The following is a 24,566-nucleotide window of genomic DNA, read 5'->3' as shown; positions in this document are numbered from 1 at the left end:
TATACTAGGTTTTTCTACCTGACATACCTAATTCGTACCTACTTGAGAGCATTTTTATTACTTTCACAATTACGTCTTACACATGTCACAGAGCAACCCCTGAAACAGAAGTAATGCCATGATTATAAATACTGCCTTGCAAAGAGTTTGCAGAATTTCTTGTTTCTCATATTTTATTTTTAATACGTACTTAACACTGTGGCCATCTATAGTAGTCATTTTAATGCTAGTTGGTTTAAAAGATCTTAATAATTTCTTCAAAACTTGCAGGAGTCAAATCAAAAGATAGAGATTTCGGTAGATTTGGATCAATGACTTTTTGTCAGTAACAATAGGGAAATAAAAAGTTTGGTTGAAACTGGATTACCAAAATGCTTTTGAATCCTTAGGACAACAGGTACTTTTGTTCTTGAAATTGCATCTCGTTTGAGCTGCATGATAGAAGTTTATGTTTAGTAAATGTTATGCTATGGATATGAATGTTGTTTATTTTGTAGGACATGGTTCTTTAACTTAGATTTCACATATGTTCATAGATACAAGAAGAAAGGCGAAGACAATGGAATGAATATATTAACATGAATTTCCAGTAGCTCACTATTCTCATTTTTGTAAGTACAGCAACACTCAAGCTGATCTTACACACCAGAATCTCCGGTTACAGTGGATCTGTAGCATGACTTGAAATGTCAGCATAGTCACTAGAACTAGAACTGTCTAGTGGAAACTAGACAGTCACTGTGTGAAAAGTGTGTATACTTAAATGAAGGGCTTGGAAGGACTTAATGGGTGGCTAGAAAGAAGATGGAGACTCCCATTTCACAAGGAGTCATATGGAAAACACAAGGGATAATGGGCACAAGTAACTCCTGGGCAGATTCTGACCAGACACAAGAGGAAAAGTTTTCACAATGAGAACAATCAGCCATTGGAATAATCTCCACATGGAAGCACTGGGCTCCCCAACATTGGACACAGCTGAACAGGATGCTGGGACATCTAGTCTAGGTCAAGCTTTGCCAAGAAAGGTTGGACCAGATGATTCTTGAGGTCCCTTACAAATTGGTATTCTATAAGTCTATGATTCTATAACTAAATAGGTGCTGATTCTGCGGAAATCTCTTCACAGCCTCCCAGTGTTTGGTGGTGCATCATCAGAGAAATACAAAACCACAGAATCACAGGATGATTAAGTTTGGAAAGGAGCACACAGTCTCATCTAGTCGAGCTCCTCTGATTGAGCAGGGTCAACAGTAGAAGGTTGCTCAGACTATTTCACAGCTGGATTTTATTAACTCCAAAAATGAAAGAAACTCCACAGCCTCTCTGGGCTACCTGTTCCTGTGCTTGATCACCCTCCTGGTAAAAATCTTTTTCTTCTGTCCAGATGGGATGTAACGTGCTTGAATTTGTGCCTGCTGCCTCTCGTCTTATCACTGGACACCCCTGAGAAAAGCCTGGCTAACCCTCCTTTACCTGTCAGGTATTTGGTAAGTTAAGCCTTTATTTCAGGCTAAGTGGTCTCATGTAAGATGCTTCAATCCTCACCCATCTTTGCGGCCCTTCTCTGGACACACTCGAGTATGTCCAGGTGTTTCCTGTATTCAGGAGCCAGGAACTGGACACAGTATTCCATGATGTCTAAAGGTTTATAAATTTTTTTTACGAAAACACAGTAATTGTCCTGACATTATGGCCTAATTATTCCATGCATTATGTATAAACCTACAAGTTTAGCTAAGTATAGATCACTCATTTTTACCTCTTTACTTGCTACTTTATTATTTTCTAATTCTTTCCTGTCTCTCATTCTGAGAGCCAATAGTGAGTAGTGAGTTCAGTAGCAAGGTGAATAAATCTCCACCTAAAAAGAGGGATTACAAGGAACCAGAAGAGTTTGTAAGTCCCATCAGGTGCACCTGGAACTGTGACAGTATATTTGGTTATCAGGATCACCTGGAAAAACATCAGGCTTTTCTTTAAAAGGCCAGAAAAGGGCAGCTTTTGTTTTCTGGGGTGGAGAGTAGGAGGTTTTGTTGTAGTGGGAGGGTATGGTTAGTGGGATGTTCTTGTAAAGGCCAGTATGTAAGGCAGCAACTGAGCTTTGGTGCTCTTGCAGAGAGAATCAGCCAGGTTGGGAAACAGGCTGACAATGAAAAAATCAGATCTGCAGGAGGTTCAAAATCTGTAAGTTTATAGCAATTTCTTTGGTTTCTTAACACTGGAAGATCCTTTGGCAGGTGGTTTCAGGCCTCAGTGGGTCGTGAGAGATTTCAAGGGAATATTGAATCTGGAATAGGGGGGAAAAAATAAGAATATTTAATGTTAGGGTTCAACAATGTTTACAGTATGGTTTTGGTTTGGTTTGTTTTCAGTTTTGCTGTGGAGGAAACCCTGAATGCTGTTGTTTGAGATAGCATCCGCAAACCTCATGCAGAAGGATAAATCCTAAGAAGAGAAAGGTCAGTTGAGAGCTTGATAGATCCTTGGACCAGTGTTGTCACTGCAGTAGTTGTACAATGCCTAGTCATAAGGCAGCATTATGTCTGCTGTGTTACATTTCTATAGCTACCTATCACAAAGCATACTTTATTTGTAGCCCAGTACTGAAATCTTAGGGTGGCAGGTTTTCATATGCTTTTGTAAATCTCCAGAAAATGTCTTTCTTTGTGCCCTGGGCTCATACTTGTCTCTTTCAATCAAGATTGAAAGATTAAATGTTGAAAGAGAGGGGAAAACTCAAACCATAAATACTGTAAGGGCCTTAGCTTGTTCCCTGATTCATCAATTGGCTTTTACATGGGAAATCTGAGATGTGAAGTGAGCTGCAATTACATATGGTGTCCCTGAAGAATTAGATAACTTCAGGAAAAATCTCCACCAAGGTGACCTTCCAGTTCTCACTTGATCAAAAGGTAAATATCCTACTTAATGTTACTATACTCTCATTTTCTGTCTTCTCTAAAGTGACTACAAATACTGTGTGTTAAGAGCGTAGAGTAGAAATATGCCTGTGCCACAATGTTTCAACAGAATTTTGATAGTGATGATGGCAATTTGAGGAAAATGAGTTCAAATTGGAGTTAGAGAAATAGAAGGAAGAATAATGGTAGTTGCTTTAGCACTATGATTATAGCACTTTATGAATTCTTCATAATCAAACAATGCATGATCACATGAACTTGTGAACACTTGGCTGTATAATGGTCTCCCACATTACAAATCTTTAATTAAACATCTGTATGCCGTGAATTAAATAGACCTGCAGCTGGCCAGCCATCTGCAGAATGGTTGTTCTCATGGAACTGTCTGCCTGTTCAGTTAAATATTTACTTCTCTTGAACTCTAACATTTGTGACGGATTTTGTATGTTCCCTCCTAGTGTATGCTCTGTTTAATATGTTTTTTTTTTTGGTGACAATATGGTCTTTCTATCAAGGTATAACTTAAATATTGAGGATGGGGAGGAGGAGGAGCAACTTAGGGCTAAATCTTCAAAAGTGATCTTGTGATCCACAAATACTAAGTGCAGCCGATTTGTGAAAGTTTTACAACTGGCTTTATAGGCACATTTCTAGTTGGAAAGGTAATGGAATGCTGCTCAATATTTGGACTCTGTTATAGGGCACCTATCTTAAATATTCCATTTGACATTCTTTGTGTATAAATCTGATTTCATGTATCCTACCATGTTTCTGACAGTAGTAGAATACTGTAGGGCATGTTGCAATGTTTTCAGTTCTTGAAAAGATGTGAATAACCATTTTAAATGTATGTAGCCTGCATCTCTGGCAATACAATAGGACAAGACCCCCAGATACCTATGTTCTGCAAGTCCTCAAAATCAATTTGAGCACACATGGACTGGGTGTTAACATTGACATTCATATTACAGCATATTACAGTTTGGATCCATTTCAGTATATAAAGCATTGTCTCAAAACACTAACTGCTTGGGATTTATGTTGCCTTTGTTTGCAGTAAATTTGGAGAGTAAATAAATAGTGTACCTTTAAAATGGGTTAGGAGAAAGATCCAACAGAGAACAGCTGTTGCATTAGAGCTGTAGGAAACAACTCTGCTTTCTCTATTTCTGTGGGGGTGTGTGGTGTCTTGTTGTCTTACTTTTCCTGTACTTTGTAATTAAGCTGTACTAAGGTCAGCAGAGCTCCCTTATGAGGCAGTCATTCTGTATTTCACATGTTAATTATCTGTTTTTGACAAGTCTTCCTTCTACACCTATCATGCACTTGAGTCTAAGAATTTTTGCTGTTTCAACTCCCACTAATGATTTTAGTATTTACATGCCATATTGTAAGCACTGAAAACACAAGTCTTCAGACTTTCTTTTCAATCAACTCTGATTTATTTTTGGGTGCGTGCAATATAGCTTCAGTACATCTGAATTTTATTCTTAGCGTCAATGGCTTTTATTGGCTTTCTCTATTTCTTAATTCTGTATTTCCCTTAGGGAAATGTATGCATTTTACATTATTTCAGGCTTCTTAATATACCAGCACTCTGCACTGACCTGCAAATTATTATTTTTTTAAAATCTTCATCTTTTGACAGATTAACATTTTACATTCGGGGCCAGGGAGAAATCTGGTTTAGATCAGCTTGCCATCCTGAAATCCTACATCTAGGACACATGGATGTTAATCTCAATAACTTGAAATAAATCTGAGGCTTGTGGATGCTAATCTTATGTTGGCAATGTATATTTATTAAACTGGCATTCATAAACTAGCATGCAGAAGTTGATAAAGCAGCCTAACTAATCCAGTAGCAAAGTCAAGTGCCCAGCTAAGTGAAGATTGACTAGGTGAAAATTTTCAGTCTTCTGTGTTTCTGAGCCTCTATGGAAGGTCTAATGGCCAAATCTGTTCTGTCTTGCTTGGCCTGGAATTTCCTTACTAATTGTACCCCTAAGGACTCAGCTAGAAATAAGTATCATCTGGTCATTTCTCCCCTTGTATGCCAAGATCTGGGAAAACCAGTGTTTAGAACACACTGGTTTAGAACACAGTAAGTGTTCCAAGCTTGTGCTCATTGGTCTCTTAATCTCATGAATGTTTGGGGGAATATACTGTAATATACCCTTCTGATGACTGTTATGTATATATGAGTTTGGCAAAGAATGTTTTTCCCTTATCTGGCCTTTTGTGCCAGTTCTCTTGGCTGAGATTCTGGGACTCCCTTGACTAGAATCTGATTTTCTTTTTTACAGAAACTTTAAAGCATTGTGTCCTCTGTTCTTGAGAACAGGAACTTGATGCTTTTCTTAAGTCAAACCTGTGTTAAATTTTTGCCAGGAGAATTTCAGGCTAGGCTTTTGATTATGTAATTGTGTACTGGCAGAAGGCCTGATATAGCTGTACCTACAGGAGCTGAAAAGAGCTTTGCTGTGGTAACTTACTTATGGCTCTGGTTAAAACTACTTTGAGTGAAACCCTTTATGCCAGGAGAAATGGTATCTGGACTTCAGGATCTAAACTATACTTGTAAATATATTCTGCTGTGGAGCAGTGTTCTCTAGTATAGTACCTAAAGTCGAAAAGATGTGCTGCACAAGCAGGTGCATCACAAGCTGGAATCTCTTGGAAGTAGTGTGAATACATCAAAGATGAAGTCACTTCAGTAAATCCACAGTGACTCAGTAACTGTACAATAGCTGCAAACTGAGATAACCTGCTTATCTCTAGCTCTGTTGGTTGGTAATATATTTACGTATATATGGTGGTAAGAGCCCAAAGGACTTGATATCAGCAGCTATATGGTGATAAGATTACAAAGGATTTAGAAACTACTTCATTGAGGTTGGCAAAACTTGATTTTTTTTTTACCAATGCTACCACTAACTTTTATTGTTTTCCCTTGCAGTTAAATGGAATTTTGAAAGACAAACCTAAACTTGTAGTAAGCTTTTTTTTTTTTTTTACAAATGCTGACTGGAAAATAATTTGAGCTTAGTTTTTGGTTTGCTTTTGGTTTTAATTTTAAAAAATTAAAATTGTGATTTAGTATTGAGAACCTATGGCTCAGGCTGACCTTCTGCAACTTTTAATAAAGCCAGCAAAAAGGCCTTGGAAGTATAGAAGCTGTTGAAAAGCCAAGTGATTTATAACAAAAACAGTTGGGCTCAGCAAGCTGGAAAGGTCAAGCTGCCAAAAATCTAGACTCAGAAAAGCTGCTGCAATGTAAGACTGTATTATCAGGAGGAAAACAAAAATCCAATGGAAGTATTTTTGGGGAAAAATGTAGTTCAGTTAGTAAAGAAAACAATGTAGGCATCCTGCAAGGTTCTTATATCAGAAAGCTCCTTGGGGAGGGCTCTTTTATGTAGAGTAAGACATGGAAAGCTGTTGGTGCTTCCGAAAGAAAATGTGAGGGAAGGTTTTGAGCAAGATGAAAAATGGAGCAAGATAAACCCATTGCAGAACAACTAGTAACAGGAACTGAAGTATTTACTAGCACTGAATACCATATACACGACTTTCTTTAGGTTAGGCAAGGCAGAAATCAGGAACCCTGGTTTCCCGTCTATAAAGTGAGTATTTTTACTAATGTGGGAACAGGCGACTGGGAGCAAGTGGAAGCTGAAAATAATCCCTTTCAGATCCCTAAAGGATCTAATGGTCAAAAATGGTCTTTGTTATATGTTTCTTCTGATTGTTTTACCCATTCAAAATAGGAATTAATTGTGGAGGAATCAGGAGGATTATAAAAATCAAGGAAAATAGGAGCTTCCAACTATGTTCTTGTAGGTTTATAGAGATTGAAGGAAGAGCAACAAGTTATATGCTATAAATGGGTTATTGAATTTGTTTCCATTGTAATAACTTTACAAGCAGATTTGAGATAATTTCTGTAGAAAACTTGTCTGTGAATTGGTTTTGTGGTTCTAAATTGAATATATCTTTACTAAAGTTAAACTTTTCCTCCTGCATTTCACTCAAAGTTCACCACAAATAACTTTATGCTCAGTAAAAAAAGGTCACATATTTCCTAATCTTTACAAGAGTCACAAAGTGAACTCCTTTCTGTACTTGTGAAGCCATCACCCTTAAGAGTTAAGTTTTCTAAAATAGACCATGGATTTTTAATTCACTGAAGTATGAATATCATGATAATTCTCTTAAAAGGATTATGCCCTCAATAGGGTAACTGGAGTGTAGCATATGACAACCTCGAGTTCAAAATTACACTGTATCAGACTTCCTGCAAAGATGGTCAAAGTATTCCTTTTTATGATAGAAAATAAGTTGTCAAAAATAGAGTAAGAAACTGTGTTCATGTCACTGGTATTTGTACTTGAAGCCCTCAGTGGAAAACTTCAGCCTTCTGTAATATAACTGTCAATAGACTTGCCTTTGACATTTCTTATATATTTTTTTTCTTGGGGTTTCTTTGCATGTTTTAAAAGTTTGCGATTTCACATTTCTGTATAAACTAGGTAAAAAAACTGTAGGTCAAATAGGGTAGAAAATCACTCCATTCTTTAAACATACAAGGATGCAAGAATATATGCTTTCACTGGAACAATATTGTTGCCTTATGTAAAGAAAGAAATTATGTGCTCAAGTGCTTTGAATATGTTTTTAGATTTGAGATCTGAAAAAATTGCCCTGTTAAGAAAATGCACCAGAAAGTCTAGGATAACATAAATCGGGAAAATATATGAGAAAATAGGCTGTGCATCTTCCTTGGTTATTTAAACGGCATGTTCCTGCCTTTGCAGTAATGCTAACAATCCAGTCAAATATTTGAGTCAAACATATCAAACCTTGCAGAAACAAACTATGATTTGTGGACTGTACTCTAACTACATCTGACCTTTCCTAGCCTGACTGTGTACTCATTTGTGTGAGCATCTGAACAACATTTCATTGTTTCAAGCTGTCTTACAGGTAGTGATTTTTCTGCCTATGAAACACATTCATGTTCCTATTCAGTTTTATTTTAAAAAATGCTACCAGTGGGTAAGTAGTATCATGTGCTTTAAATACAAAATATTGTGCTACTATTGGATGAAAATGTTAACACAGGCCTTTACAGTGATGAAGTTAGGCTTCTAAGAATGAGTTTGAACATGTGTGTCATGGTTTAAACCGAACTACAAACCTCGTTTGCTCACTTTCCCCCCCTTCCTGCCCTCCCCCTGCTCCTGGAGGGACAGAGAGGAGAATCGAAAAGAATGCAACTCCCATGGGTTGAGATAAGAACAGTTTAGTAACTAAGGTATAACACAAATCACTACTGCTACCACCAGTAATAATAATGATAAAGGAAATAACAAGAGGAAAGAATACAACACCTCAACACCAGCCGACCACTAACTCACCCCACTCCCCCCAGCCAAGCACTGACCGATACCTCATCCAACCCTGTAGTCCCAGCCCTTTCGGGGTAACTCTCGGTTACACCCTGGGCATGACGTGCTGTGGTATGGAATACCTCTTTGGTCAGTTTGGGTCAGGTGTCCTGTCTCTGCTTCCTCCCGGCCTCCCCTCTTCCCTGGCAGAGCAGGCAACTCAAAGTCCTTGGTCAGACCAAACATTCGAGCAGCAACTGAAAACATCGGTGTTATCAGCACTGTTCCCAGGCCAAAAGATCAAAGCACAGCACTGTACTAGCTCCTATGAAGGAGAAAAATTACTGCCACTGCTGAACCCAGGACAATGTGCTATAAACTTACATATGCAATTGGAGTACATTTAGTTAGCAGTAGCTGTTTTCAGTGCCTTCTGTGTCTCACTAAACATATTTTACTCATTCCAAGATCAATGGGAACTGTGCTAAGGATATAATAAATTACTGAAGCTTATTCTGCAATGTTCAGTGTTGCGATACATCCTAATTCTAGACAAACTACGGCTCGAGAACATGCCAGAAATCAAGATTTTTCTGAAGCACATATCATGAAGGCAACTGATGAGAACTGGCTTTACCTCAGCCTACAAGTTAAACTAAATTACACCAGTTTAAAGTTATCAGCATTTGTTCCCCAAGCAGTGATCTGCCCTTCTGGTTAACTCCCCCCAGTTTATATACTGGGCATGATGTGCTGTGGCATGGAATACCCCTTTGGTTAGTTTGGGTGAGGTGTCCTGTCTCTGCTTCCTCATGGTTTCTTGTGCCCCTCCTCACTGGCAGAGCATGACAGTGAAAAGTCTTTGATCAGGGTAAGCATTACATAGCAACAACTCAAACACTGGTGTGTTATCAGCATTGTTCTCAGACTAAAGTTGAAAACACAGCAGTGCACCAGCTGCTAGGAAGGAGAAAAAGAACTTACAGCTGAAACCAGGACAGGAAAATAAACGAAAGAAGGAAAGTATCCCTTAACTTATAAAAAGGTCAGTGTCATTTTGTAATATTTTAGATTTTACTTTCTTTTCTCTGAGAACAATAGTGATCCTCCCTCCCGGGGCTAATACAGATGTAGACTTAGACCTGTCCAGTACCGCAGGAACAAAGTCATTCTATGTTAAAAAGATTAAACAATGCACTAGTGCTATGTACCTAAGAGTAGCAAATCACCTTTCTTTAACTGTCATACAATTTAAAGGGCCAGAGAGGGTTCATAATCCTCACTGATCTTTTGTCCTTGTTCTGAGAAAAGCTACAAATACTTAATACAGACACAATACAGTTTATTTTGTTTTCCCTGGGGACTGCTGTCCACTTGATAATTGTCATGTTAACAACCTGAATGATCTAGACTGTTAGACAAGCACATCTTTTTCATCACCAGCTTCTCAAAAACCATTTGAACTAATAACTAATCTTTGAGCCAGTCTTCCCTCTGCCTCATGATGCTTACATAATCCTACTTGGAATTCTCCAACAGCCCTGTTTAAAATTGTTTAAGGATGCCTTTATCTCTATAATAACTAATACATTGTGCAGTGAAAACAGTATTTTGGCAGATATTACTACAATAATGAAAAATATTATCCATGCAAATTTATTATGTAATCTTAACACATGTATTTGTTGCTTCTCAATTAACATTTATATCTCTCTGTTACCTCTTGGAGCCATATTGCAATTTTAGGTCTGGTTTCAATGGAGCCAAACATATATACCATAAAAATAACATGCAAGCATACAGTTGCATTCTTGCTGTATTTGATGAGAAAATGTAGTCATAAAGTCTATTTTGTATTTAAAACAAGATTTCACACATCACTGAAATTTTAAATTTTAAGAAAAAATGTACTAATTTCCATTGACTATCAAGAAGTACTCAACTGTGGAGGTAGCTTTTTTTATCTAGTAAAACTTTGAACACTTCTCATATAATCAACCTCATGATAAGGAAACCCAAAGTACTATTTGCTGAAAAATAACAGTTCCTACTTTGCTTTGGGTCATCTCTTCATTCGTAAGACTGAAGTTGCATAACAGGATGATAATTGTTCATCCCTGGGTCAAAGAGAAATCAGACCAACTGTGCATTTAACCCTTTCCCCTCCACCATGCTGCCTGTAGCACTCTATAAAGTTTCTGTCTCAATAGACAAGAAATGTGGGTATAGGTTATATGCTTTAGTATTCTTGAATACCTGAAACTTTCTACTGAATTTCATATCTAACAAAGATTTCATAGATAACAGCTTTCTTGTTTCCAATGTGTAGGTTCTCCCGTAGGGGATTTTACAGTTTATACAGAACATGTTTATGAGAATATTTCATTAGTCTTAATTCTTTCTGGTCTATGTTTCGGTTTCCAACATCCAGTATATTTTTCCACTTTTCATTCTAATTGCTTTTCACAACCCTCATGCTCTCGGATGTTCCTTACCCACCACTTTATTTCAACAGGGCCCATACCTAGAAACTGTTCTTTGACACCTGCTAGATCACAGAATTAACAGCTTTTGGAATGAAATCTAAACCAAGATAAAGCAAACAGCCAGTAAGTGTACGGAGTGACACCTGCATCAGCAAGGTCTAGACTTGAGAACTTTGAAAATCCTTTCAAACTGTGACTTTTTATTTGGTTAATTTTTGAATGACTGAGCCACTGGAGCAGGGTTGTAGCAAAGAGGAAGACTTCACTTTTCTGTTATACCTGTTTTGTTTTTTTCTAGGTGTGAAACTAGGAGGTAAGACTCGCTATTTTTCAAAAGAGCTTTGGGGTTTTGCTCAGCACACCTCTATCCTTAGATGTCACATATCTGTCTGCCAGAAAAGATTGAAATACAAAATATTTAGCTCTGCTATATTGTACGGGACATGAAATAAAGAAGTTTATCATGGGACAAAAATTACAACTTAATCCCCATTCAAAAATCACTTCTTCTGGTATTGATCTTATACATGCCCAAGAGTACTCTGAGGTAGCTGTTTTGTTGGAGGGGTTTGGTTTTTTCCTCTAGTTGGTCTCTCTGACATTTGCAAAAAAAAAAAAAGTGGGTCTGTTCCTGTACCTGTAAAAGTTAACAAGGGTTTTGTCGCTCTCACCAAAGGGTGCAGTTGCAAGCTAAGGTGTAGGAGAAGAAAAAAGATGTGACGTTCGTTATTATATCTGGAACACAAAAATATGTTTCTATGATTCTATGAATATTCATTTTAATCTTATCTCCTCTGAGAAATGGGAGAAGTACATTTAAAATTTAGGCCTTCTTCCTGGGGCACTTTATGTTGGTTTCTTTTTTTTCATACAGGCCACTTGTTCTTAATAAGGTGTAATGTGGATAACTAAGTAGTAAATAACCATGTTAATCTTTGAATTGTCTGACTTATTGGACCAGATTTTAATTCTGCTACCTAGAGGTATTTTAACTTCCATAAGAAATGCAGGCTGGAAGTAGTATGCTTCAGATAAATGACACATTGATGAATCTTTCTAAATTTTTCAACTTTTCTTAACTACTTGTTCATTTACTAAAGCAGATACTATACTTCTATATTATAGAATCATAGACTCATAGAATAGTTTGGGTTGGAAAGGACCTCAAGATCATCTAGTTCCAACCCCCCTGCTATGGGCAGGGACACCTCACACTAAACTATGTCACCTAAGGCTTCGTCCAACCTGGCCTTGAACACTGCCAGGGATGGAACATTCACAGCTTCCCTGGGAAATTCATTCCAGTGCCTCGCCACCCTAACAGGAAAGAATTTCCTCCTTGTATCCAATCTAAACTTCCCCTCTTTAACCCGTTACCCCTTGTCCTGTCACTACAGTCCCTAACGAAGAGTCCCTCCCCAGCATCCTTATAGGCCCCCTTCAGATACTGGAAGGCTGCTATTAGGTCTCCACGCAGCCTTCTCTTCTCCAGGCTGAACAGCCCCAACTTCCTCAGCCTGTCTTCATACAGGAGGTGCTCCAGTCCCCTGATCATCCTTGTGGCCCTCCTCTGGACTTGCTCCAACAGTTCCATGTCCTTTTTATGTTGAGGACACGAGAACTGCACACAATACTCCAGGTGAGGTCTCACAAGAGCAGAGTAGAGGGGCAAGATCACCTCCTTCGACCTGCTGGTCACGCTCCTTTTGACGCAGCCCAGGATATGGTTGGCTTTCTGGGCTGTGAGGTTTTATTAATGTTGATAGCACAGGTGATATGTTTTAGAGCTCGAGGAAGTTGACAGAAGGTTCCTATTTTCAAGTATGAATTCAAAACCTGAACTGGATGTCTCAGTCATAATATTGTACTTCTGGGTTTGAGCTTTTTCAGTTATTAACTAAAAGACATTTGTTTGCAGCAGTGCTTTAAGAATAGCTGGCCCTTAGGAATTCCCACATATGTCTCAAATGTGGTATATTTATGCAATGATTCAGCAGGTTTTCATTCATCAACAGTCACTACTGGTTATTCATTATGTGCCTCTTTTCGAAGTTGCAGCCATTAAGTCACACAGCTAAGAACTATGCCATTTAAGAGACTGACCATTTACATCAAGACTGAATAATAAATAATGAAAACCATATTATATAAACAAGAAACATTTAAATAAAATGCACATAGAAAAAATGCCTAAAACTTGTCAAATCACTTGTCATTGGGAGTTTATTCTAGAAAACGCATGTATTGTCTCAGGGAGGGAAGTATGTATGCAAATCATTTGGAAACTCAAGAGGTTCATGTATAATAAGTGTATAAGTACAGAGGAAAATTACCAAATCTCACAAATCCTGATTAATGTCCAATTAATTGGAAACTCTGCTAAGCTGTCATTTGATCCTAACCTTATACTGGCATACAAAGGCTGAAGAAGGGGAAAAAAGACCTCATTATGATAGATTCTGTCCACATGAAGCTTTTTTATCTGCAATACAACATTAGAATTCACACAACCTCAAAGCCATTTAAAATGACAGTAATTTTCAAATTAATTACAGGGGAGAAGTTTGGTTATATGCATAAAGTTCCCTTAACTAGTCAGAGTATAAGTTAAAATGCCTTATGATTAATAATACATGAATAATCTATCCAGCTTTAGTCATTAATGGTTTGAAAGGTCCACTTCAATTTGCAGATGGTACCAGGCTGGTAGGGGTTGCAGAATGCCAGGATTAGAACTGAAAAATAACCTGTCAAAATTAGGTAAAATGGTCTGACAAAATAGGGTGCAGTTCAGCAGGGACAAGTACAGAGGCCTATACCTAAGTAGGGATGAGCAGCTGTGAAAAGAGTGACTACGGAGCAGTGCATAGTAAGCAGAAGCATCACTGTAAAATGTGGAGACCTGACCATCTGTGAAGGGCTTTTAGGGTGTCTCTTGCAATGCTGTGCATCTGCTGTGGGAAGCAGTGTTCAAATTCAGGTACTTCAAGATATGGATCAGCTGAAGATTGAGTTGAGACAGGTTAAAGATAATTAGGGGTGGACAATTATGACTTCTGAAGAAACAGCAAATGGAGTTTGTTAATGTAGAGAACTAATGGGAAACCCAACAGTTTACATATGTGAACTATGATGAAACAACGGAAAGGAATAAACTGGTCCCTATGTCCAAAAAGACAAGAATTAATACATAGAATCTGCAGTTTGGAAGATTTAGCTTTGTTTGGGGAAAAGCTTTTAAAATGAGCATAATTATATGAGAGAAAGCAGAGGTAACTCATGAGATTGCAATTTTTTTTCTCTGAATCACATTATATTTATTCACATTTAAAAGGCAGTGGAATAATAATGAAAAAAAAGCATAAATGCAGAAAACATCTACTTGGAATCATATTGGATTATTGAAATGATTCAAATAAAGGTAAATAAGATGGAAAATGCAGCCTGAGGGCACTCTAAAATGGGGTTTGCAGTTTGCTGTGTAACTTCTCAGGTTTGTCTGTACTATGTAGATACAGAACTGAATGCTAGAATAAAGACTGACTATAACAAGAGGGTAAGGGAGTTCAGGTGGCATCTGCTGTAATTAAGACTTTTACTTGAACTCAGGGATGTGTATGGGCTGCGAATGAGAAGAAATAGAAACCTTTCAGTGACCCACGAGTATGATTTTTGAAGGAATCCTTTAGGACACTTTGACTATGCATGGGTCCAGATAGTTATAGACAGAATAGCATTCCTACATGTTTGAGTGTCAGTATAAAGCACCTAGGTGCTGTTTGACTTCTGTATTATGAGAATTTTTCTATTATATCAAATGTTCTGAATTATTAAATTTTCCCCTTGTGTGCACTGAGATTTTTTTTCTAAATTGGGTAAGCATAAAGGCCTTGATTCAAGGGTTAAGGCTCCCTTGAGACAGCATTTCAAAAGCTGATATTTTTAAGTACAATGGAAAAAATCAGTGTGAAGAAAAATATTTGAGATGAAAAAAATGTATGGATCATGCTTACTCACAATGAGGCAAGCACCTGATTTTCCTTTTACTTTGAAGTTTTTCCCTCAGTAATGGTAACTACAATATGACCTGAGTAATCACATAACACAAAGGGAAAAAAGACACAAAAAAATTGCATTTGTCACCTAGCTAAACTATTAATTTTTTTCTGGGTTTTTTTTGGTTGGGTTTTTTTTGTTTGGTTGGTTGTTTTTTGTTTGGTTGGTTTTTTATTGGAGAGGAAAAAAAAATCAATGCATGTTCTGGGTATTACTCCTTATACAGTGGTGGATAGACTTGGCTTCCTTTTTCAATTTTTTTTTTTTACGTTCTAGAAATACTAATTTGAAGCTTCCTGTGATGGATGCCGTCTGGGTCTCATACCTGGTCAAGAGATTGTCCTCTTTCTCTTCAGATGTCTTCAAACAAAATCCCAAACTGGTAGGTTCACTGAGTGTAAGGAAAAGAGGATCAAACTTCTTAACTTTGTAGGACTGTGGGTCTTAAGGGCACAATACAAAAGGAACAATCTCAGAAAAGAATAGTCAGTCTGCAATATTGAGTGATATATGTGTGTGTATATATGTATCTGCTATGGGCCGTTCAAGATCACAGAATCATACAATGAGTATTTCAGCTAAGTAACTGAAGCTTTTATTGATGGAATAGCTTAGCTGCTACTCCCTGAGTAAACAGAAGGGTAACAGCATACTGACTTGGGACTGAAAATAGCATCTGATATGAGGTATATGGCACATGGTTATCTGTTCTCAGTGGAATGTGTGGTGTGAACCTATAATCAACCAAAATCCCCTTTCTATTATAGTATTAAGTAAGCTTTCATGGAACTTTCATTGGAAATCTAGCAAATACTTCCATTTTGTTGTTTACAAAGAGAAATTAGTATTTGAGCAGGTGAGAAATAATGATCTGTTTTAATGAATGCAACTTTAATTATTTATTTTGGAACCTACAGATGAATAATTTAAAGTATTCATAGAGTTTGGGGGCAAGTAAAAAATGCAAACATATATACCTGTGAGAAGATAATCTAGAGGGCATCCATTGCCTCAAGCAGAGGTGAGCTCATAACAGGCTTTTTAGTGGTCATTCCATAGGTAACTACAGTTTGGCTTTAAGATCCAGATTAGTGTCCTATGGAGTATGAGTATGTCTTCTCCCTGTTCTGCGCATTTTCTTCCCAATGTGACAGGCCATAGTGTCCTTTCAGAAACAAGTCAAGGAATAGTGGCCAACTGGCTCAAATCTACCCTTTTCTGCTCCTGCCCAGGCTCACAGAACTGAAGGTTGATGTTAGAAATAAACATATGTTGCTGAAACTGGAAAGAACAATCTACTTCTCTCTAATGCAGCCAATTCCTATAGAGTAATGGTCCTTCGCACTTCTTCTATAAATATACTCTGTTGAAAGCACTGTCCAGCTTTAAATTATGGAATACAGCTCCCTCATCTGTCCAGCTCAGTTACTTAAAATATGTCAAAGGCCAAATTAGCTTACAATCAGTGGTATATATTCCTTTTTTTTTTCCCCAAAGGTTTTGTCTGCTTGAAGACTTATTTCTAATGTACACTGGCAGAATAATCTAATTTCTGTTATGCTTACTGGGTATTCTGAAATTTTCTGCGAGATACTCATAATGATGGGACTAAAGCTGATCATCACAGAGAAGAAATTGGACTAAATAAAAGATCTTTCATTTCATATTTTGAAAAATCAAGAAACTTGGAAATCAGTGCGTTACTTGTCCCTTGTCCTGTTTCATATAGTTCTTTCTCATTGTATCTTTGTTTTATTTTTTTATTTGCTTCTGAGTGGTACCTGCTGAACTGGTGGAGCTTGGAAGCCTTGATCCCCTGTTGAAGAATTCTAATATAAATAGCTGCAGTATAGACTTGTATATGAATGTTGTATAACTTCGTCCTTCTCTGTTTATCCATAGTATCCATTTCACTCCTTGGTGTATGATTAAAAATGGTCAACAACCATGCTACTATTATACATGCTCTGATGTGTATGTTGCTGACTTGAATGCACACTGTCAACATAATCTTGCAGGCCACCGAAAGTTATTTTGCTGTAGTCTACGTTACTACTCTACTATTTATGATTTTTGATTAGAAACCAAAATGACTTTACAATGTTTTTATTGAAACATAAATACTGAGAATGTCTATGTCCACCCATTAATCTCTACTTAGCGCATTGTAAAATATAACATAGTGAATATATATCATAAATACTCTTTTCATTGACTGAGATCTTCCTGCCTGTTTAACTTAATGCTATCATTTCAGGTTTTGTCAGTGTCACATACCTGGCTCCTGAACAAGTAGTTCTGTGAAAAATTTTAGCTATATGCCACCCAACAAAACCAAACCATTAGTTAGCATCATGTTAAAGCATACTGATAGCAAACTTAATTTCCTTAGCATTGACATTTGGGGTGAGGGGAGGCAACAGGGAATCTTACGTTGCATGCTATATCCTAACAATACCAGAAGAGACTTCCATTCTGAAAAATCAGTAAGACATCTTGATAGAAAAGTTTAAACTTTCTGAAATAAGGAATAGTGTGCCCATTACATGAACTGTTTGCACTGTTTATGTATTAAAACTACATGTTTTGCAGTTGTTTCAACTGAAGTAGTACATGAGAGATAATGAGATACATTGATATACCAAATAATGACATTTGGATAACCTAGTGTTCCCAAAACTGTTTATTCAGTTATCATCAGTGCTGTGATTTTGAGTGCTGTCATTGTCACTGTAAACCCTCTTTGAATATAACTATGACTTAAATGTTGAGTGTCAGTTTGGCCCTTTCTATTTCACCTGTGGGCAAATCAAAAGCAGAAACACAGTTGTTTTTTTTCTTTGCTTACATTACTAGAGAAATAAAAGCATCAACTGCCTACACAGCTAGGGTGTGATGAATGATGACAATAATAAAACCAATCTCCTTTCCCTCTGTCTCACTGACGAAATAAAAACCTGGAACAGGGATATGAAGCTTAAGAGCAGGTGCACTTCTGACCTAGATATGAAGCTACACAGCTGTTTATAGTTTGCAGTAATCAATATATTATGCTGATTGTTGTTAATGTTTAACTGGGTAAACATGAAATTCGCCTTGTGCTGGTGGTGGCTGTGTGGGCCTTAGTGTCTCAGATCATGCAGACTTGGAGAGCCCCATATTGTATTTTCACCTTTCATTGAAGTGAAAGGTGGCTTCAACTCTGCAAAAGCTTGCTGACGTCTATAGTTGATTTTGTGGCAAATGCTTCTTTTCATTTTGCTTTGTCTTCACTCTTCCCCCATTCCAAAATAGCCTCTAGAAGATAAGACCTCAGGACTTGAGTCTAAACCATGCTGTGACAGGCCATTTGGAGACTCCAGACCACAAATGTAGGAAAGCTGTCTGTTTCTAGGTATTACAAATAGGCATGTCTAGCATACCTGGAAAATGACAGATGAAATTCAGAAAGTTACCTTGGGTGTCCTATTAAGTTAAATTATAAGAAGGAATTAAATTTCCAGGGCTTTGGGGTTTAATAGGTCATTACTGTTTCCAAGAGTGAAGTTTCCAACAACATGGGATGCAACACCAGGTTATCTGGAGAACACGTTAGTGACACGCTAGAATTTTGCATTTTATCCATGTATGCCTGATGTTCCAATAGCAGAGCCACTGCTTTCCTGCAGGCCATGCTAGCTGAATAAATGTGATTAATTAGTTATACTGGACAAAGTAGAGTTTCATGACATTTAACATAGGTGAAATGTTGGTGTGTGCTATTGAATAATAAGTTTAAATATTGCTTGTTGAACCAGCTTCTGGATAAACTTTTAAAAGCTATCATTGACCAGCAGGAATAAAATGTATTGGGGAATAGTCAGTTCATACATTTTTAATGCTTTCATAATGTAGTACTGGGGCATAAAGAGGTGTTCAGATTTTATCCTTTTATTCTTTCATCCTGCTCCTTTAAATCCTAGTTACATGATAAATGTTCACGCTCTAGTTTGCATAAAACAAAGCTCAGTTTTTATCTTTTAGCCAATTGCAACATCTGCCCTACAAGGTTTTTCCCTTTTATATACAGGCTTCCCTGAAGATATAAATATGGTCTTTCTAATAAACACACTTTAAAATCTTTCCAGAGATAAAAGCTTCCATAGAGGGATTAGCATGTGTCATTACAAAACTAGCTAAAAATGTTTGATTTACCTTAACAAGAGAAATGGAGCTCACTCTGACTCCGATATGAACCTAGCACCAAAAGGAATTGCAGAGTATAAATAAGAGCAGAATGTGGCTCCTGATCTCTTCATAGTAATATGCTTTAAAACTAGAAATGTATGAGATTCTCCCTAATGTAATGAGGCACACTTGTGAGTAATATTCCCAGGAGCCTATAGGAGTGAATGTAAAGTAACCTGTTCTGTCTATCAGCGTATCGAGGGGACATCCTGTTTTTTCAGCTGAGGTGATACTTCACAATATTTATCACAGATGTAAAATATGTGAAAGTAAACTGTAAAAAGTACTGGATCTTTTGAGTTTTAAAAATAAATGTTTCCTTGGTACTGTAGTCAGCTACAGTATGACAGCACAAATGTTAGGAAGCTCTACCGAACCTCAGTTAATCTGATTATGAGACTGTCTGCTGCTTTCCAGTTCCAAACAATATTCATCTGTTACTGGTTTGGGTCAACACACATTACTCTTTTATACTTGACTTTTAGCAAATCCTTGTCTGTGGTCAAACATCCTGATCCAGCCAAAGCACCATCAAAGCATCTGTGACATGTTTGGGTGGCTACTTACAGAGCATGAGTGGGAGACTGTGGTCCCCTATCCACTGTAAGCTTCACTGTATTTTGGAAGTCTGGGGAAGAAGGTATTAGAATAATAAATAAGAATAAATGACTTAATGGTCTGTCTGGGGGGAAGTGCAATTCAAGGGCTATAAACCCCCTAAACTGGGTACAGTTTACAGCACCCAAAGTAGTGACACAAAGTTCAAGTTTTTTTCCTTTATGCAGATGCTGGTTCTCTAAATGCACTCTATATTTCTGTATTTGTTCTGCTTATGTTTGAAATATGTCATATTTTTACAGAACTTGCTGATATAGAGTCTAAAGTGAGCAATGCATCTCACCAAAAAGCAAGCTTTGATATCTAGCTAAAGATGCCATCACTGATGTCATGCTCGGAAAGGGTAACTGGTGGATGTGCATTCATGGATCACAAAGCTGAAGCTGCACATATGAATCTCATAACTGTTTTTGAGGTATGAGGCTCAGGAGGCTGCATAACTTCAGTGCTCTCCATAACCTTAGTGTTCTTTATTTAACTTCCATGACCCAGATCTGTTCTAAATTCAAGACTCTGATAGAGAAGGTAATATTCTCTAATTAATAAGGTTATTAAAATCGCATTCTCTTTTTTTTGTATATAGGTGTATATGTTATTTACATATGAGGCACGCCTATGTACAGAGCCAATATTTATCACTTTATTTCTAGGTGAAGCTATTCTATGGTAGTGTTTGGCTGTATCAGAGATAAAACTATCCAAGAAAATTTTAAGAGTGGCAGCTGAAAGTTGCATGCAAAGCACTAGCTCTAATTCTACTCTGCCACTGAACCCTACTCTAAGTGAAATTTTAGAGTTTTTCAGCCTACAAAGATTTCTTAGGGAAATTGGAAAGCATAAGAATTAAATTAATTTTGTCAGATCCTTAATAGTTTTATAGACTAACTGTGTGGTCATGTAGCTCAGGAGACTAGTAATGGGAAACTGGAGCATTTGCTTCTAGTTCACTGCTTTACATCTGGTCAGGATGGTAGTAGCACATTTTTCTTACAATCTGGTGATTACTTGATGGCCTGTGCAACATAAGTTAAAGATTTCCCTGTTCCTGCAGATCCATTTCATCCAGATTTTCAAATGCAGTGACTTGGACTCACTGTCATTTTCCATAAGCACTGTTATTTATTTTTAAAGAAAATAGGCCAATGACTCCTTAGATTAAATGATGCATAATAAAATGAAGCTTTTATGGTGCTTCTTATTTTATCGGGCCATCAGGCTATGTGTTTCATATCTTGATTTTAAGAACAAACTCCTCTTTGACATCAGGTATTAGTAGAGCTGAATGCTTTCTAGTGATACAGGGAGACAGGCTAGGATATTGTTGGCCACACAATTGAGAACATTTTGGTTATAACAGCTCAAATTGCTGAAACTGATACTGATGGTAAGGATACTTGATTATCTAAATTTTATCTTACTGAGTGTTCAGAAATCTCAAAGGGTTGAAGGAAATTCGGATGGGTAAGCCAGTTTAAAAATCTGAGGAGGCTCTTGCTTTTGAACTTATTATCATTTAATCCTTTTGAACTTAATATCATTTAATCAAGTTGCAACTAACTACATTTCAGTATGGGTAAGTACCAGCGAAGGCTGGTACTTAAAATCTACAGCATCCATGGACTATTACCTTTCATTAGAGATTAGGCATCTAATTTCTGGCTCAAGATATCAGACACTATGAATATCTAAAGAAATACCATGACGGAGTACATAAGAAATTCTTGAATAATGTTGGTACAGAGGGCTCACTAATGCTGTGCTGATAATACGCATTTTTGTTTTGGTGCCTCTTGATAAGCAGAGCCAACCATCAGAGGCCAGTACGAAGAAGTATAACAAAAATACATACATTGCCTAGAGAATTTTCCTATGTGCAAAGTTTTGACATGGTATTAGCACTCCTTCTATTAATAAATCTTTCATGATAGGCTGGACAAACTTTTAAGTATCAGCAAAAGTGTTACCACTTTTCTCTTTTTTTTTTAGCCAGTGTAATGTTTCTGTCTCTATGTTGTGAAAAAAATCGTTCAGTAAAAGCTACAATTCCTCCCATGTATATGTAGTATAATATAGTAACATACGGTGAACTCAGATTCTGAATATTTTTACATGAGTTTGTCACAGATAGGAACCATCAATTGAAAGGAGGCAATGAATTAAAATACTCCTTGTCAGAGACATGGAAAGATTATGTGTTCACAATGAATCAAGAGTATAATGTGGGATTTCCACTTAGCTGCAAGAATCCAATTGAGCACATGAAATCTGTCTTGATCATCTCACTCAAAACACTATCTCCCAAGTTCAGCAAAATGAAGCACGTTTTTCTGTTTAACATAATTCATTCAAACTTACATTTTATATGTGAAATAAGTAATGCTAATTATAATCTGAGTAATGTGATTATAACAACTCTAATGAAAAAACTTTATTGGAAATTGGGTGTGAGAGGATTGTTTTTGTTAGTCCTATATATTGTCAAAGATAATAAATGAAATGTTTTTCTCTGGCTTCTTGACAGTAAAACCTTGCACACATATTAGCTATTGTGGATCCAGGAATGCTGTATGTATCATGTATCTGCACTCAGTAAGCAAAGAAACAAGACTGTGGATAAAACCTAATTTGCAGACACTGGATTTAAAAACAGAAAGGGGGTGTGTGTGTGTGGAGATAAAAATTCACAGCATGCTGTTGCCTGCAGTCCATCTCCCTTTTCAAAGGGTATTTAGCTTGCTTTTTTAAATTCTGTATCACCAAGTAAATTACTATTTACCTTGTTAATGTACATGCAGATAGGCATATTTAAGTACATTCCATTGCTACCTATTTTATACCCTCTCCAGGGTAAGATGGCAAGCGCAGTTTGGCCAGTTACACGCCTGCAGAGCTGCACACATTTATCTGAAAGGTGTCCTCCGCTGTGCACCTCAGCTGCCTATATCCGTGCAGATCTTGAGGTGTGCTGTCCAGAAGGGGATGAGGCTTGCAGGGAGTCCTCCAGGGCAGGGTTGCCACGGGAACCGGGTAGCGAGAGCGGCTGCTGCCTGGGAAGGCTGCACGGCTCCTGCGGCACTGGGATCTCAGCTGAAGCTGGTGGGATCTGCACGCCTCTTATGGTTTCCCTTCCCTTTGCTCCCTTCTCCTGACCGGTTTTTGCTTTGACATGTGATTTCTGGACTGGGAGATTAGCTCCTTAGGATATGCATGATACTTTGGAGATAGCAAAGTCCTAACTGGAGAAACAGAATGCAGCCCAAGAGTAGCTCTCCTTCTGGGTTTGTATATTTGCGTACCAGGAAATTAGGGTTAGTAGCTGATTTGACTTCAAGGCAGAAGAGCGTAACCAGAACTTATGAGTGAGGAGCATTCACTCCTCATGCATTATTACAGGTGCAGCTCACCTTCTGGTCTTAACAGCAAGAATATAATGTGGTATTCCCTCATTCTGTAAACATCTGTTTACATCTTACATTCATCTGATACACCTATTGCATAAGGAAGAAATTCTTTATTTTTGAGGTAGTGAGGTACTGGAACAGGTTTTCCAGGGAAGCTGTGGCTGCCTCATCCCAGCAGTGTTCAAGGCCAGGCTGGATGGAGCTTTGAGCAACCTGGTCTAGTGGAAGGTGTGCATGGCAGGGGCGTTGCAACTAAATGATTTTAAGGCCCCTTCCAACCCAAAGGTTCTACAATCTCTGAAGATACTGTACCTTTAATTCAGCCCTTCTTAACATACTATTCACATAACTCAAGAACAGCTGACTAGTTAAAAAAAACACTAATACTTTTTAATAAAATATTAATATTCAGCTAATTTACATTGGTACAGACCTCACAGAGCTGTTCTCTAAGGCAGAGTTGAGGATGGTCATCAAAGAGTTAAATGCCCTGCTGTATGTACCTATATCAGTTACCAAAATGTTTTTTGCGAGAAAATTTGAATAGATAAACATATGATTAGAAGGATATGATTAGCTGCCTCGTGGAAAAGTACCTGGGGGTGCTGACTGACAACCAGCTGAGCATGAGCCATCAATGTGCACAGGTAGCCAATAAGGCCAGTAGCATCCTGACTTCTATCAGAAATAGTTTGGCCAGCAGGGCCAGAGAAGTCATCATCACCCTGTACTTGACACTGGTGAGGCCGCACCTTGAGTACTGGTGGGACAAAGCTGTTGAAGGGTCTGGAGCACAAGTCTTATGAGGAATGGCTGAGGGCACTGGGGTTATTTAGTCTGGAGAAGAGAAGGCTCAGGAGGACCTTATTGTCCTTTACAACTGCCTGAAAGGAGGATAGAGCGAGGCGGGAGTCAGTCTCTTCTCCCAAGTACCAAGTGATAGGACAAGAGGTAACAGCCTCAAGCTGTGCCAGTAGAGGTTTACACTGGATATTGGGAAAAAATTATTTGTCAAAAGGGTGATCAGGCATTGGAACAGGCTGCGCAGGGAAGTGGTGGAGTCATCGTCACTTCGTGTTCAAAAGACATATAGATGAGGCCCTTAGTGACATGGTTTAGTGGTGGACTTGGCAGACCTAGGCTAACAGTTGCACTTGATGATCTTAAAGGTCTTTTCCAATCTAGTTGATTCTAAGGAGCAAACTCATGCATAGCAAATTGAGACTGCCTTTTTTATGTACAAATCTTTGTTAATAAATCAAAGCATTAGGGGTAGTTTGGCAGCCCTTAGAGAGCTGGTGATGGTACTGACTTTGCTAAACAACCAACCTGAAAATATATGGCATATTTGCATGTACAATATTTGCATGTACAATATTTGCACAAGTATAGCCAGAGTTTCCCTAGCAACGTAACATCCGTGTGACCTTCACTTATTTTCACCCTTCCTTCACTGTATGAAGC

General features: G+C 37.8%; 1 protein-coding gene and 1 long non-coding RNA gene across 4 annotated transcripts in view; one reads left to right on the top strand and one right to left on the bottom strand.

Moving 5' to 3' along the window:
* Positions 1 to 24,566, bottom strand: part of KCNH7 (potassium voltage-gated channel subfamily H member 7) — a 243,728-nt gene that overhangs the window by 179,949 nt on the left and 39,213 nt on the right. The gene's annotated exons all lie outside the window — the stretch shown is intronic.
* On the top strand, positions 1,331 to 17,071 carry LOC136009991 (uncharacterized). 3 transcript variants are annotated; one of them, XR_010610722.1, is made up of 6 exons: positions 1,331 to 1,490; positions 2,120 to 2,187; positions 2,376 to 2,462; positions 10,830 to 10,923; positions 15,133 to 15,238; positions 16,354 to 17,071. It is a non-coding gene; the product is annotated as an uncharacterized LOC136009991 (long non-coding RNA). The 3 variants fall into 3 exon arrangements; XR_010610723.1 differs by lacking the exon at positions 1,331 to 1,490 and having other exon boundaries at positions 1,979 to 2,187; positions 16,089 to 17,071; XR_010610721.1 differs by lacking the exon at positions 1,331 to 1,490 and having other exon boundaries at positions 1,987 to 2,187.

The sequence above is a fragment of the Lathamus discolor genome, chromosome 3 (genome assembly GCF_037157495.1).
Source record: "Lathamus discolor isolate bLatDis1 chromosome 3, bLatDis1.hap1, whole genome shotgun sequence".
Taxonomy (NCBI): domain Eukaryota; kingdom Metazoa; phylum Chordata; class Aves; order Psittaciformes; family Psittacidae; genus Lathamus; species Lathamus discolor.
The sequence above is the reverse complement of the archived record's forward strand: the minus strand, read 5'-3'. Positions and strand labels throughout refer to the sequence as shown.